The following is a 14,090-nucleotide window of genomic DNA, read 5'->3' as shown; positions in this document are numbered from 1 at the left end:
ATTAACAGTATTGAAGCTCTTGCAGTCACTAAATTTATTGTAGAAAACCGTACTATTACCTTGCTTATACAAAAGTTGAAAGCCTTGAAATTTTTTGCTTCTTCATAGAGATAAAAAACACAAAATTATGAATTTTTTTTAAGAATATTGTGGGGTGGTTGAAGCTCTGGAATCCAACTCTGAATCAATAACTTTGCTTGATAATCACTTGTAATAGTTGAAATAGTAGCATAACTCTTAATTTGATATTAAGTAGTAAATAACATGATCTATACAATAACTAATGTGATTTGATGCATTGGAGAGAGATTATTAATTTGGTATAGTAGTATTATTGAGCTTGGTCCCATAAGTCACAAGATAACACTTTAATTAAAACTGCCAACAAGACGTAATCATGTTGCATTCATCAAATAATTTAGAATCAAGGACACAGTTAGTGTAAGCCAGCTACAGAGATGAGGACTTGAAGTGAATGTCTTTAAGCTAACCAGTAAGGAGCATGACACAATCAAAAATGGAATACAGTGAATGAAGCTGAATTATTGGAACTTGGAAGGAGCAATTGCACTTTATCTGCATCATCTGCATAAACTATAATATTTTGAAATTTTATTCCTTTTGATTTCCGTTTATACTATCAAATGATGGTAGTATGTCTGATGTGTTGCATAACACTTATGATTATGAAAGTGCTCTTTATATTGAAACCAATATAGGCCATACTAAATTTTAACTTGAACCTCTGAGATTTCAACCAATTTTGCTAGGTTGATGCAATCTTCAAAATCTCAGAATTAACAATCACAGGTAGATTTTAGAATAAATCCCCTGTTATTTCAAAAACTGTGTGAGGATAAAGTGGGAGAGAATATTAATTATTTGGTTTTTCTTATGAATATTTTAAACTTGTTTATATTATTCAATATTTCAATTAGAATTCATCTGATACGTATGTCTTGCCATTCTTCATTAACTTGGTTGAAAGGAATTAGGAATGGACATTAGAAACCTTGCTTACTTCACTTTTTGTCTACAGGCTTGTTCCTGCAGGGGACACAGAGTTTGCTAAAGATGCTGCCTTTGGCTACAAATCTTCGAATCTGCATGATGTAAAAGCCTCTTTGTTTCTTTTTCTTACTGGACACAGAGTTTGCTAATCGCCACACGATTATTCTAATGCAGACCTCTCCGAACAGAGCAACTAGAACTTTCATGGATTTTGAATCAGTGGCTCAGGCCATGGATGGTATTTAACTCTTTCAACCATGTTCTTGTAGTAGTTGTACTAGTTTTTATGACTTCTTTTTTGTTCTAATTAATTGTTTATGGTTGTGGTATTTTTCATTTTCAATTGATTGAACCTCACTTTGGCTACTTTTGTTTTTGCTTTAACACTTGGAATATCATAAAACTTAAAAGTGATAAGAACATAGTGATAAGCACAACCTTTGTGTTGTTGTGATGGTATGTTCCTGCCATTACAATCCGGGGTGGGTTGGGTTTTTTTTTGGGGGGGGGAGGGGTGGAGAGTGTTTTGCGTTGTGTTTCATTCTGTATTTCATTGCAATGCATGAACAAGTTTGTCATGGTCGCAGAGTCCTGACAGTTAGAAGCTTAGGGCTTGCTTGGTGTTATATTTCCTTTACAAAATCCTATAAACAGGAAACAACTTAGGTGACAGATTCGTATTTTGTAATTAATTTTAAGGGTTTTAGGTTTAGTCTTGATAGTTAGTCAGTTGAAACTTAGGATATGTTTTAGTTTTTTTTTTTTTTTACATTTACAAAATTATATAAACAGGAAACAAATAATGTGAGAGGTTTATAATTGATATTAAGGATTTAGGGTTTAAACCTTACAGTTAGAAACCCTTGTATAATTTTGTATTTCCTTTATAAAATTCTTTAAATAGGAAATGTTATAAAAATAAGGTGGCAGGTCTATGATTAACATTGAAAGCAAGAAATTCTGGAAATAATTATATGAAAGTAAACAAAGCCTTTAGAATGTTAACTAGCCTTGTACATCGATTGATGCGTTGTGCACCTTCTAGTTTAGCAGTAGTATATAATCAATCTAGGTTGGATGACATAGTAGTGACGTGAACTTCTGCTAATGAAACTGTAAACACTGAATGAAGAATGATCGGACTCTTCAGATTGAACTTATTATATTTAGATTAAGAATTTGAATTATTATATTCTTTGGTTTGTTTAGAAGGGATTCCTAATAATTTGAAGAGCCCTAATCCTACTTTTTAGTTGTAATGATGCTTTCTTTCACGCAGATTTGAAGAGCCCAAATTTTTTGAAAGATATTTATCCAATTAGTGGGTAGAAGAGAAGACTGGTGGTCGAATACCTGCATCCACTGTTGCTTCTGTTTCCATTGAACTTTTGAGGAAAGGAGGACCAGATGCAGTTTTCTAGCATCTATGCAGTTTGAAAAAGGTGTACAGAAATTGATAATGCACTTTAGTTTCTACATTCTTAAGTTATAAGAAGAAAACCAGTGAGTTGACTTTGTCTTGTTAGAATATTATGAATTAGTGTGTGTCTGTTACTAGTCCCCTTACTGTGTTTCTATTGTAAAAGCAGGGTTCAACATGTGTAGTTAATGCAGCTAGTGAAAGAGATATGGCTGTATTTGCACTTGGAATGATCAAGGTAGAATTTCATTCATGTTAATTGTATTTATTTGGCTCTTTTGCATGATTGTTTACAGATGTTAATGCTGCTTTATTGTTTTGTCCTGTTAATAGGAAGCATTGATGGAAAAATACTTCTTATGTTGTATTGCTGCTAGTTTTGTTTCTTCCCGAATTGGAATTATCTCGAGGCCCCCAATATTGCCAAAGGATCTAGGAATTACAAGAGAAAGGAATGGTGGTTTGATAGTTGTGGGATCATATGTTCCAAAAACAACAAAGCAGGTGGAAAATAAAATTTTGATAAATTATTCAAATCAAGTCTCCTTGACATACCATGCAAGTTTTCCAGTTTGCATATCAGCATTAGGGTTCTTATAGTAGTTCACTTGGATCAGCAGTTTTCCCTTTTTATTGCTCCTATTCTGATTTCATGGTAAGACACCAGTTATTATTCTTTTGAATAATTCATTAATTAATTCATTAATAAGCATTTTGTTGTATTGGTTGTTCAGGATGAGCTACTGTGGGGAGTTGTATGGCTTTTCAGAGCAACAAATACTATCACTTTCTTGAAGGTATGTATGTCTTTCTAATAATAATATCCATATAGATTTTAGATATCTAATTTTCAAGATTCTTAAAATTAATGTTTAATTTGTTTATGTTATATTAAACAGGTAAATAAAGCTGGACACTTGGTTTCTATGGACCAACTAAAAGCCGCACTTGACATGCTCATAAGATGGAAGCAAGGAAAAATTAAATTAAGTGAAACCCTCGTCACAAAATCAATTCAAATCAAAATAAATTTATAAGTGATTATCTCTTGTATGTTAAAAATATATACTAATGATATTGGACTATTTAGAGGAGATTATTAAATGTCTTTGTTCTTGATACATTGTCAAAACCAAACAACATGTTTGATTCTATTGCTAATATCAAATATTAGTTATTTTTAAATACTATGAATGTTTCGATACAAGTTAGATAAAAATTAGATGAAAATTTGAATTTATTAAATTTATATTTATTTTGTATGAAATTAGGTTTATTTTGCAATAAAAAATCTAAAAAAAATACTATTTTATATTACTCACGGATTTACAGACAGATTTTCTGTCTGTATTCAGAGTGTGGGATGATTTTTCAAGATTCAAATTACAGACGAAAGATCTGTCGGAAAATCTGTTGCCAATTACCGACGAAAAATCTGTCGAAAAATCTGTCTGTAATTACTAATGGAAAATCCGTCTGTAATTACCGACGGAAAATCCGTCGAAAAAGTCGTCTGTAATTACCGACGGAATATCCGTCGGAAAGTTCGCCGTTTCAGGGAAATAGAGGGGAGAATTTACTGAGGAAAAATCCGTTGGTAACTAGTAAAAATTTGTCGGTAATTTTTCGACGGAAAAAAATCCGTCGGTAAATAATTTCCAACGAGGCTTTTACAAAGGGACAAAATCCGTCGGTAACCAAAAATCTGTCTGTAATAAAGACTAAATCTGTCTGTAAATCTGTTTGTATTAAGCAATTTTCTAGTTGTGTCTTCTCCTACCCGTCTTAGGAAGCTTCTTTGTTCCTCTCCTTTCAACCGCCATCACCTCGTCCTTGGGTTCCTCATATGATGTATTTTCCTCAACTTTTACTCAACGCGAAAATTCATGACGAACACCCTATGTTGTGTTGTCAAGCTCTCCCCCGGGATAATTTTACAATTAATGCAAAATTTCTGGTCGATTCTCCTCAACAAGAAGAAGTCAATTTGAAAGCTTGTCATACCACTCTTATAGGTTATAAGATGTTCGTCTCTCTTTTTTAAAATATGTATTTGCGATGAGAAGGTCAAAGATTGAGGAAAAGTCCAAAATAGTTTTACCCTCGACATTGATCACCCGAAACAGTGTTGTAAAAACTGGACCGAACCGACTGGTTTGACCAGAAAATTGGTGAACCGGACTCCAAACCGGTCCGATCCGCTATTTAAACCGAACAAGGATGAGAACCGGTGTGGACCGGTCAAATCCGGAGTGAACCGGTTAAAACCGGTCCAACCGAACTGATAGAAATTAAAATTTTCCAAAATGGGTGGGTTGGGGTTTGAACCCCTGTCCTCACTGAAAAAGGAGCAAGTCACAACCACCAGGCTATCACAATTCTAGTTAACATGTTTACAAATTATTATATATATATATATATATATATATATATATATATATATATATATATATATATCTTTTATCAAATATATTTACTTCTATTTAATTTATTTTAATTTTAGTTATAAACTCACATATTTTTAAATTAATTATATTTTTATTTAACAACAATTATAAATTAACTTATTTTTTCTTTTCATAATTATATAATATCTATTAATATTATTTTTTAATAAATACTTGTAGTATATAATAGTATAACAGATATAAATTTATTAATAAATTATTAAAATCTGAAAATAATTATTATTTTAATATAAAAACAAAATAAAATATTTATGATAGAGTAAAATTAAGAAAATAATTATTATTTCTGTTTCATATTATTTTAGAATAGCTGAATATTCTTAAAATATTAGTAAAAATATGTATTTTAAATTTTAGTTTTAAATTTTTGACTATTTTTTATTTTTTATTTACATAGGACCGGGTTAATCGGTTCAACCAGTGACCCACCGGTTGAACCAATGACCCAGTAACCCAGTAGCTTGACCGGTTCGATCACCGGTTCGGTTCTAACAACTATGGACGAAAGTATGTGATGAGCGGATAATTTATACGCTTTTTGGCACTGTTTTTAGGTAGTTTTTAGTATGTTTTAGTTAGTTTTTATTATATTTTTATTTGTTTTTAATTAAAAATCACATTTCTGGACTTTACTATGAGTTTGTGTGTTTTTCTATGATTTCAGGTATTTTTTGGCTGAAATTGAGGGACCTGAGCAAAAATCTGATTCAGAGGCTGAAAAAGGATTGCAGATGTTGTTGGATTCTGACCTCTCTGCACTCGAAGTGGATTTTCTGGAGCTACAGAAGCTCAATTAGTGCGCTCTCAATTGCGTTGGAAATTTGACATCCTGGACTTTCCAGCAATATATAATAGTCCATACTTTGCCCGAGATTTGATGGCCCAAACTGGCGTTCCAATTCAGCATAAAAATTCTGGTGTCAAAACGCCAGAACTGGCATAAAAGCTGGAGTTAAACGCTCAAACTGGCACAAAAGTTGGCGTTTAACTCCAAGAGAAGCCTCTACACGTGAAATCTTCAATGCTCAGCCCAAGTACACACCAAGTGGGCCCGGAAGTAGATTTCTGCATCATTTACTCATTTCTGTAAACCCTAGGCTACTAGTTCTCTATAAATAGGACCTTCTGCTATTGTATTTTCATCTTCGATTAGTCTTATGCTATCTTAGATATTTATGGGGGCTGGACTCACGGCCATGCCTAGACCTTGTTCTTATGTATTTTCAATGGTGGAGTTTCTACACACCATAGATTAAGGTGTGGAGCTCAGCTGTTCTTCATGAATTAATGCAAAGTACTATTGTTTTTCTATTCAATTCAAGCTTATTCTTATTCTAAGATATTCATTCACACTCAAGAACATGATGAATGTGATGATTATGTGACACTCATCACTATTCTCACCTATGAACGCGTGCCTGACAACCACTTCCGTTCTACATGCAACAAGCTTGAATGTATATCTCTTGGGTTTCTAATCTAAGATTAGAACCTTCGTGGTATAGGCTAGAATTATTGGCGGCCATTCCTGAGATCCGAAAAGTCTAAACCTTGTTTGTGGTATTCCGAGTAGGATCTGGGAAGGGATGGCTATGACGAGCTTCAAACTCGCGAGTGTTGGGCGTTGTGACAGACGCAAAAGGATCAATGGATCCTATTCCAACATGATCGAGAACCGACAGATGATTAGTCGTGCGGTGACAGCGCATTTGGACCATTTTCACTGAGAGGATGGGAGGTAGCCATTGACAACGGTGAAACCCAACATACAGCTTGAATGGAAAGGAGTATGAATGATTGGATGAAGACAATAGGAAAGCAGAAGTTCAGGAGGAGTAAAGTATCTTCTTACGCTTATCTGAAATTCTCACCAATGAATTACATAAGTATCTCTATCTTATTTTATCTTTTATTCATCTTTTAATTATCAATCCTCCATAACCATTTTAATCCGCCTGACTGAGATTTACAAGATGACCATAGCTTGCTTCAAGCCGACAATCTCCGTGGGATCGACCCTTACTCACGTAAGGTTTATTACTTGGACGACTCAGTACACTTGCTGGTTAGTTGTGCGAAATTGTGAAAAAGAGTTGAGATTACAATTGTGCGTACCAAGTTGTTGGCGCCATAGATGATCACAATTTCGTGCACCAAGTTTTTGGCGCCGTTGCCGGGGATTGTTCGAGTTTGGACAACTGACGGTTCATCTTGTTGCTTAGATTAGGTAACTTTATTTTATTTTTATTCTTCAGAATTTTTAAGAATGAATTCTAGAGTTTCAGATGATGTTTTTATCATCACAAAAGCTTATTGATTCTCATCAATTTGGCTGTTGTATGTAATGTCTTGCTGAAGCTTGGCTAGCCATGTCTAATCTTTTTAGACTGAAGCTTTAGACTAACATTGCATGATTCTTGGAAATTCCTATTAAAAATTTTAAAATCCTTATTTTTCTTTTCCAAATAATTTTCAAAAAAAAATTTACAAAAAATTTTTAAATGATAAAAACCAAAAATATTTTGTGTCTTCTGTTTGAGTCCAGTGTCAATTTTTAAGTTTGGTGTCAATTGCATGTCTTTATTCTTCTTGCATTTTTGGAATATATGCATTATGTTGTTCTTGATGATTTGCTTGGTTCTAATCTTTAAATTCTATTGTTTTAAGTCTTTTGTTGTTTTTTATACGCATTTTCAATTTGTTAGTGTCTCTAATATGAAAATTTTTAAGTTTGGTGTCTTGCATGCATTGTTTATTTGATCTTAGTTTTCCATGATTAGTTTCATTTTATTGTTTCTCATCATTAAAATTTAAAAAAAAAAGTTTCAAAATTATGTCTTTTCAAGTCAATAATACAGAGAATTGAAGGTTCAAAACACGCAGCAGATGAATTACACAGAAAAAGCTGGGCATTCAAAACGCCCAGTGAGGAAGGAAAACTGGCGTTTAAACGCCAGCCAGGGCCAAAAGGGTAGTATTTTGGGCGTTAAACGCCAGAATGGATACCATTCTGGGCGTTTAACCCCAGGATGGCACAAGAGGAAAGATTTTAATTTTAATTCAAATCTTTTTCAAATTTTCATAATTTTTCAAAATGAAATCTTTTTCAAATCATATATTTTCAATCATATCTTTTCAAAATCAATTTCTTTTCATTTTTTACTATTTTCAAAAATCCTTGCTAACAATTAGAGATGTGATTCAAAAATTTCTTCCTTGTTAAGAAAGGTTCAATAATTGAATGTTAGAATCATATCCTTCAAATTTCTTGTTAGCCAAGGCATTAATTTTAAAAATCAAATATTTTTAATTGTTTGTCAATCATATTTTTTTTAAACCATGTTTTCTCAATCATATCTTCTCAACCGCATCTTTTTCAAAATAATTTTCAATCATATCTTTTTTTATTTCTAATTTCAAAATCTTTTTCAAAATCACTTAACTACTTTCTCAATTTTAATTTTCGAAAATCATCAATCAATTTTTTTCAAAATTTCTTTTAATCATTTCAAAATTTAATTTCTAAAATTCTTTTCCCCCTTCTCACCTTCTTCTATTTAAGGGACTAGCACTCTTCCTCAAAGTGCAATTCGGACTCCCTCTCTCTATAAGTTCGAATTCTCTCCTTTCTACCTCCTCCTTCTATTCTTCTTTTCCTCTGACATCTCAAGGAATCTCTATACTGTGACATAGAAAATTCCATACTTTCTTCTTCTCTCTTTCATATGAGCAGGAGCAAGGACAAAGGCATTCTTGTTAAAGCTGATCCTGAACCTGAAAGGACCTTGAAGAGAAAGCTAAGAGAAGCTAAAGCAAAACTCTCTGGAGAGGACCTAACAGAAATTTTCAAACAAGAAGAAGCCATGGCAGCCAAAAACAACAACAATGCCAACAATGCAAGGAAGGTGCTTGGTGACTTTACTGCACCTACTCCCGACTTCTATGGGAGAAGCATCTCTATCCCTGCCATTGGAGCAAACAACTTTGAGCTGAAGCCTCAATTAGTTTCTCTAATGCAACAGAATTGCAAGTTTCATGGACTTCCATTGGAAGATCCTCATCAGTTTTTAGCTGAATTCTTGCAAATCTGTGACACTGTCAAGACCAATGGGGTTGACCCTAAGGTCTACAGACTTATGCTCTTCCCTTTTGCTGTAAGAGACAGAGCTAGAACATAGTTAGATTCACAACCTAAGAAAAGCTTGAACTCTTGGGAAAAGCTGGTCAGTGCTTTTCTGGCCAAATTTTTTCCACCTCAAAAATTGAGTAAGCTTAGAGTGGAAGTCCAGAGCTTCAAACGGAAGGAAGGTGAATCCCTCTATGAAGCTTGGGAAAGATACAAGCAATTGATCAGAAGGTGTCCTTCTGACATGCTTTCTGAATGGAGCATCATAGGTATCTTCTATGATGGTCTGTCTGAACTGTCCAAGATGTCATTGGAGAGCTCTGCTGGAGGATCTCTTCATCTGAAGAAGACGCCTGCAGAAGCTCAGGAACTCATTGAGATGGTTGCAAATAACCAATACATGTACACTTCTGAAAGGAATCCCATGAATAATGGGACAAATCAGAAGAAAGGAGTTCTTGAGATTGATACTCTGAATGCCATACTGGCTCAGAATAAAATATTGACTCCGCAAGTCAATATGATTTCTCAGAGTCTGTCTGGAATGCAAGCAGCAACAGGCAGTACCAAAGAAGCTTCATCTGAAGAAGAAGCTTATGATCTTGAGAACCCATCAATGAAAGAGGTGAATTACATGGAAGAACCCTATCGAAACACCTATAATCCTTCATGGAGAAATCATCCAAATCTCTCATGGAAGGACCAACAGAGGCCCCAGCAAGGCTTCAACAACAGTAATGGTAGAAGAAATAGGTTTAGCAATAGTAAGCCTTTTCCATCATCTTCTCAGCAACAGACAGAGAATTCTAAGCAGAGCCACTCTGACTTAGCAACTGTAGTCTCTGATCTATCCAATACCACACTCAGTTTCATGACTAAAGCAAGGTCCTCTATTAGAAATTTGGAGGCACAAGTGGGTCAGCTGAGTAAGAAAGTTACTGAACTCCCTCCTAGTACTCTCCCAAGCAATACAGAAGAGAACCCAAAGAGAGAGTGCAAGGCTATAAACACGTCCCACATGGCCGAATGCATAGAGGAGGGAAAGGCAGTGATTTCCACTGAGGAAGATCTCAATGGATGTCTGCTGGTCTCCGAGGAGTTCCCTAATGAGGAACCATGGGAATCTGAGGCTCACACTGAGACCATAGAGATTCCATTGAATTTACTTCTGCCATTCATGAGCTCTGATGAGTATTCTTCCTCTGAAGAGGATGAAGATGTTACTAAAGAGCAAGTTGCTAAGTAACTTGGAGCAATCATGAAGCTAAATGCCAAGTTATTTGGTAATGAGACTTGGAAAGATGAACCCCCTTTGCTCACCAAAGAACTGGATGACTTGACTAGGCAGAGATTACCTCAGAAGAGACAGGATCCTGGAAAGTTCTCAATACCTTGTACCATAGGCACCATGACCTTTGAGAGGGCTCTGTGTGACCTGGGGTCAAGTATAAACCTCATGCCTCTCTCTGTAATGGAGAAACTAGGGATCCTTGAGGTGCAAGCTGTAAGAATCTCACTAGAGATGGCAGACAATTCAAGGAAACAGGCTTATGGACTTGTAGAGGATGTTCTAATAAAGGTTGAAGGCCACTACATCCCTGCTGACTTCATAATCCTAGACACTGGGAAGAGTATGGATGAATCCATCATCCTTGGCAGACCCTTCCTAGCCATAACAAAAGCTGTGATTGATGTTGACAGAGAAGAATTGGTTCTTCACATGAATGAGGACTCCCGTGTGTTTAAAGCTCAAGGATCTCCCTCTGTAACCATGGAGAGGAAGCATGAAAAGCTTCTCTCAATGCAGAGTCAAATAGAGCCCCCACATTCAAACTCTAAGTTTGGTGTTGGGAGGCCATCATCATGCTCTAAGTATCTGTGAGGCTCCATGAGAGTCCACTGTCAAGCTATTGACATTAAAGAAGCGCTTGTTGGGAGGCAACCCAATTTTATTTAATCATATCTATTTATTTTCCATTGTTATTTTAAGTTTTCTGTAGGTTGATAATCATGTGAAGTCACAAAAACAACTGAAAAAGCAAAAACAGAATGAAAAACAGCATTAAAAATAGCACATCCTGGAGGAGAAGCTTGCTGGCGTTTAAACGCTAGTAAGGGTAGCAGAATGGGCACCAGACTGGCGTTTAACGCCAGAAAGAGACACATAACTGGCGTTTAACGGCAGAAAAGGGAGAAAAGCTGGCGTTTAAACGCCAGAAAGGGGAGAAAAGTTGGCGTTAAACGCCAGAAATGGGCAGCAACCTGGCGTTTAATGCCAGGATTGGCAATCAAGGGGGCGTTTACACGCCAATATAGTGCAGGGATGAGAAATCCTTAACACCTCAGGATCTGTGGACCCCACAGGATCCCCACCTACCTCATCTCTCTCTCTCTTCTTCACACCTTCCCATAATACCCTTCACCAATCATCTCAATACCTCTTCCCCAAAAAAAACCCTCTCCTATCAAATCCTACCCTCTTCTCCATAATCTCTTTCCCAATCCACATCCATCCATCATAAAATCCCACCCACCTTACCATTCAAATTCAAACCACTTTCCCTCCCAAACCCACCCATACATGGCCGAACCCTACCCCTCTCTCCACTCCTATATAAACCCATATTCACTCATTCATTTTCACACATCATACACTCTACTTCTCCCCCTTGGCCGAACCACAAACCCCCTCCATCTCCTCCATTTTCTTCTTCTACTCTTTTCTTTCTTTTTTTGCTCGAGGACGAGCAAACCTTCTAAGTTTAGTGTGGTAAAAGCTAAAGCTTTTTGTTTTTCCATAACCATTGATGGCACCAAAGGCCAAAGAAACCTTAAGAAAGAGGAAAGGGAAGGCAAAAGCTTCCACCTCCGAGTCATAGGAGATGGAGAGATTCATCTCAAAGGTCCATCAAGACCACTTCTATGAAGATGTGGCCAAGAAGAAGGTGATCCCCGAGGTCCCTTTCAAACTCAAAAATGGTGAATATCCGAAGATCCGACATGAGATTCAAAGAAAAGGTTGGGAAGTTCTCACCAACCCGATTCAACAAGTTAGAATCTTAATGGTTCAAGAGTTTTATGCCAATGCATGGATCACCAAGAACCATGATCAAAGTGTGAACCCGGACCCAAAGAATTGGCTTACAATGGTCCGGGGAAAATGCTTAGATTTTAGTCCAGAAAATGTAAGGTTGGCATTCAACTTGCCCATGATGCAAGGAGATGCACGCCCCTACACTAGAAGGGTCAACTTTTATCAAAGGTTGGACCAAGTCCTCATAGACATTTGTGAAGAGGGCGCTCAATGGAAGAGAGATTCAAGAGGGAAGCCGGTTTAACTAAGAAGGCATGACCTCAAGCCCGTGACTAGGGGATGGTTGGAGTTCATCCAACGCTTAATCATTCCTACTAGCAACTGGTCTGAAGTTACTATAGACCGGGCTATCATGATCCATAGCATCATGATTGGAGAGGAAGTAGAAGTTCATGAGGTTATATCCCTAGAACTCTACAAGGTGGCGGACAAGTCCTCTACTTTGGCAAGGTTAGCCTTCCCTCATCTCATTTGTCACTGGTATTCAAAATCGTGATCGTTCATTCCTTGGTAACGGCGCCAAAAACTTTATACGCATGTTCATAATCTTAGTTCTTTGTCACAACTTCGCACAACTAACCAGCAAGTGCACTGGGTCGTCCAAGTAATAAATCTTACGTGAGTAAGGGTCGATCCCACGGAGATTGTCAGCTTGAAGCAAGCTATGGTCACCTTGTAAATCTCAGTCAGGCAGATTCAAATGGTTATAGAGTTTTAATAATGAAAAGATAAATAAAACGTAAAATAAAGATAGAGCTACTTATGTAATTCATTGGTGAGAATTTCAGATAAGCGTATGGAGATGCTTTTATTCCTTCTGAACCTCTGTTTTTCTACTGCTTTCATCCAATCCTTCATACTCCTTTCCATGGCAAGCTTTATGTAGGGCATCACCATTGTCAATGGCTACTTCCCATCCTCTCAGTGAAAATGGTCCAAAATGCGCGTGTCACCGCATGGCTAATCATCAGTTGGTTCTCGATCATACTGGAATAGGATTCAGTAATCCTTTTGCATCTGTCACTACGCCCAGCACTCGCGAGTTTGAAGCCCGTCACAGCCATCCCTTCCCAGATCCTACTCAGAATACCACAGACAAGGTTTAGACTTTCCGGATCTCAAGAATGGCCGCCAATAATGCTAGCCTATACCACGAAGACTCTGATCTCACGATCAGGAGGCTAAGAGATATACATTCAAGCTTATTTACATGTAGAACGGAAGTGGTTGTCAGGCACGCGTTCATCAGTGAGAATGGTGATGAGCGTCACATAATCATCACATTCATCATGTTCTTATGTGCGAATGAATATCTTAGAGAAGAAAAAGGCTTGAATTGAATAGAAAAATAATAGTACTTTGCATTAATTCATGAGGAACAGTAGAGCTCCACACCTTAATCTATGGTGTGTAGAAACTCTACCGTTGAAAATACGTAAGTGATAATGGTCCAGGCATGGCCGAATGGCCAGCCTCCCAAAGAGGGTTCAATCATCAAAACATGATCAAAAGATAAAAGATAATCCAAAGATGTCTAATACAATAGTAAAAAGTTCTATTTATACTAAACTAGTTACTAGGGTTACAGAAATAAGTAAATGATGCAGAAATCCACTTCCGGGCCCACTTGGTGTGTGCTTTGGCTGAGCATTGAAGCTTTCACGTGTAGAGGTCTTCCTTGGAGTTGAACGCCAGTTTGTAACTTATTTTTGGCGTTTAACTCTGCTTTGCAACTTGTTTCTGGCGTTTAACGCTAGAATAGGGCAGAAAGCTGGCGTTGAATGCCAGTTTGCATCATCTAAACTCGGAAAAAATATGGACTATTATATATTGCCATTTGGACTTCTGTAGCTCCAGAAAATCCACTTTGAGTGCAGGAAGGTCAGAATCCAACAGCATCTGCAGTACTTCTTCAGCCTCTGAATCAGATTTTTGCTTAGGTCCCTCAATTTCAGCCAGAAAATACCTGAA

General features: G+C 36.6%; 1 long non-coding RNA gene and 1 other non-coding gene across 2 annotated transcripts; one reads left to right on the top strand and one right to left on the bottom strand.

Annotated features, from left to right (window-relative positions):
• The first annotated feature begins 2,345 nt into the window (after positions 1-2,345).
• On the top strand, positions 2,346-3,520 carry LOC140181556 (uncharacterized). The gene is made up of 5 exons (XR_011876343.1): positions 2,346-2,453; positions 2,601-2,669; positions 2,765-3,086; positions 3,166-3,228; positions 3,331-3,520. It is a non-coding gene; the product is annotated as an uncharacterized lncRNA (long non-coding RNA).
• A 5,647-nt stretch (positions 3,521-9,167) lies between these two features.
• LOC112773879 (small nucleolar RNA R71) lies at positions 9,168-9,275 on the bottom strand. Its single transcript, XR_003188403.1, has one exon. It is a non-coding gene; the product is annotated as a small nucleolar RNA R71 (small nucleolar RNA).
• Positions 9,276-14,090: the final 4,815 nt, after the last annotated feature.

This window comes from Arachis hypogaea, chromosome 18 (genome assembly GCF_003086295.3).
Source record: "Arachis hypogaea cultivar Tifrunner chromosome 18, arahy.Tifrunner.gnm2.J5K5, whole genome shotgun sequence".
In the NCBI taxonomy this organism is placed as follows: domain Eukaryota; kingdom Viridiplantae; phylum Streptophyta; class Magnoliopsida; order Fabales; family Fabaceae; genus Arachis; species Arachis hypogaea.
Note: the sequence above shows the minus strand (reverse complement) of the source record. Positions and strands in the feature narration are given on the sequence as shown.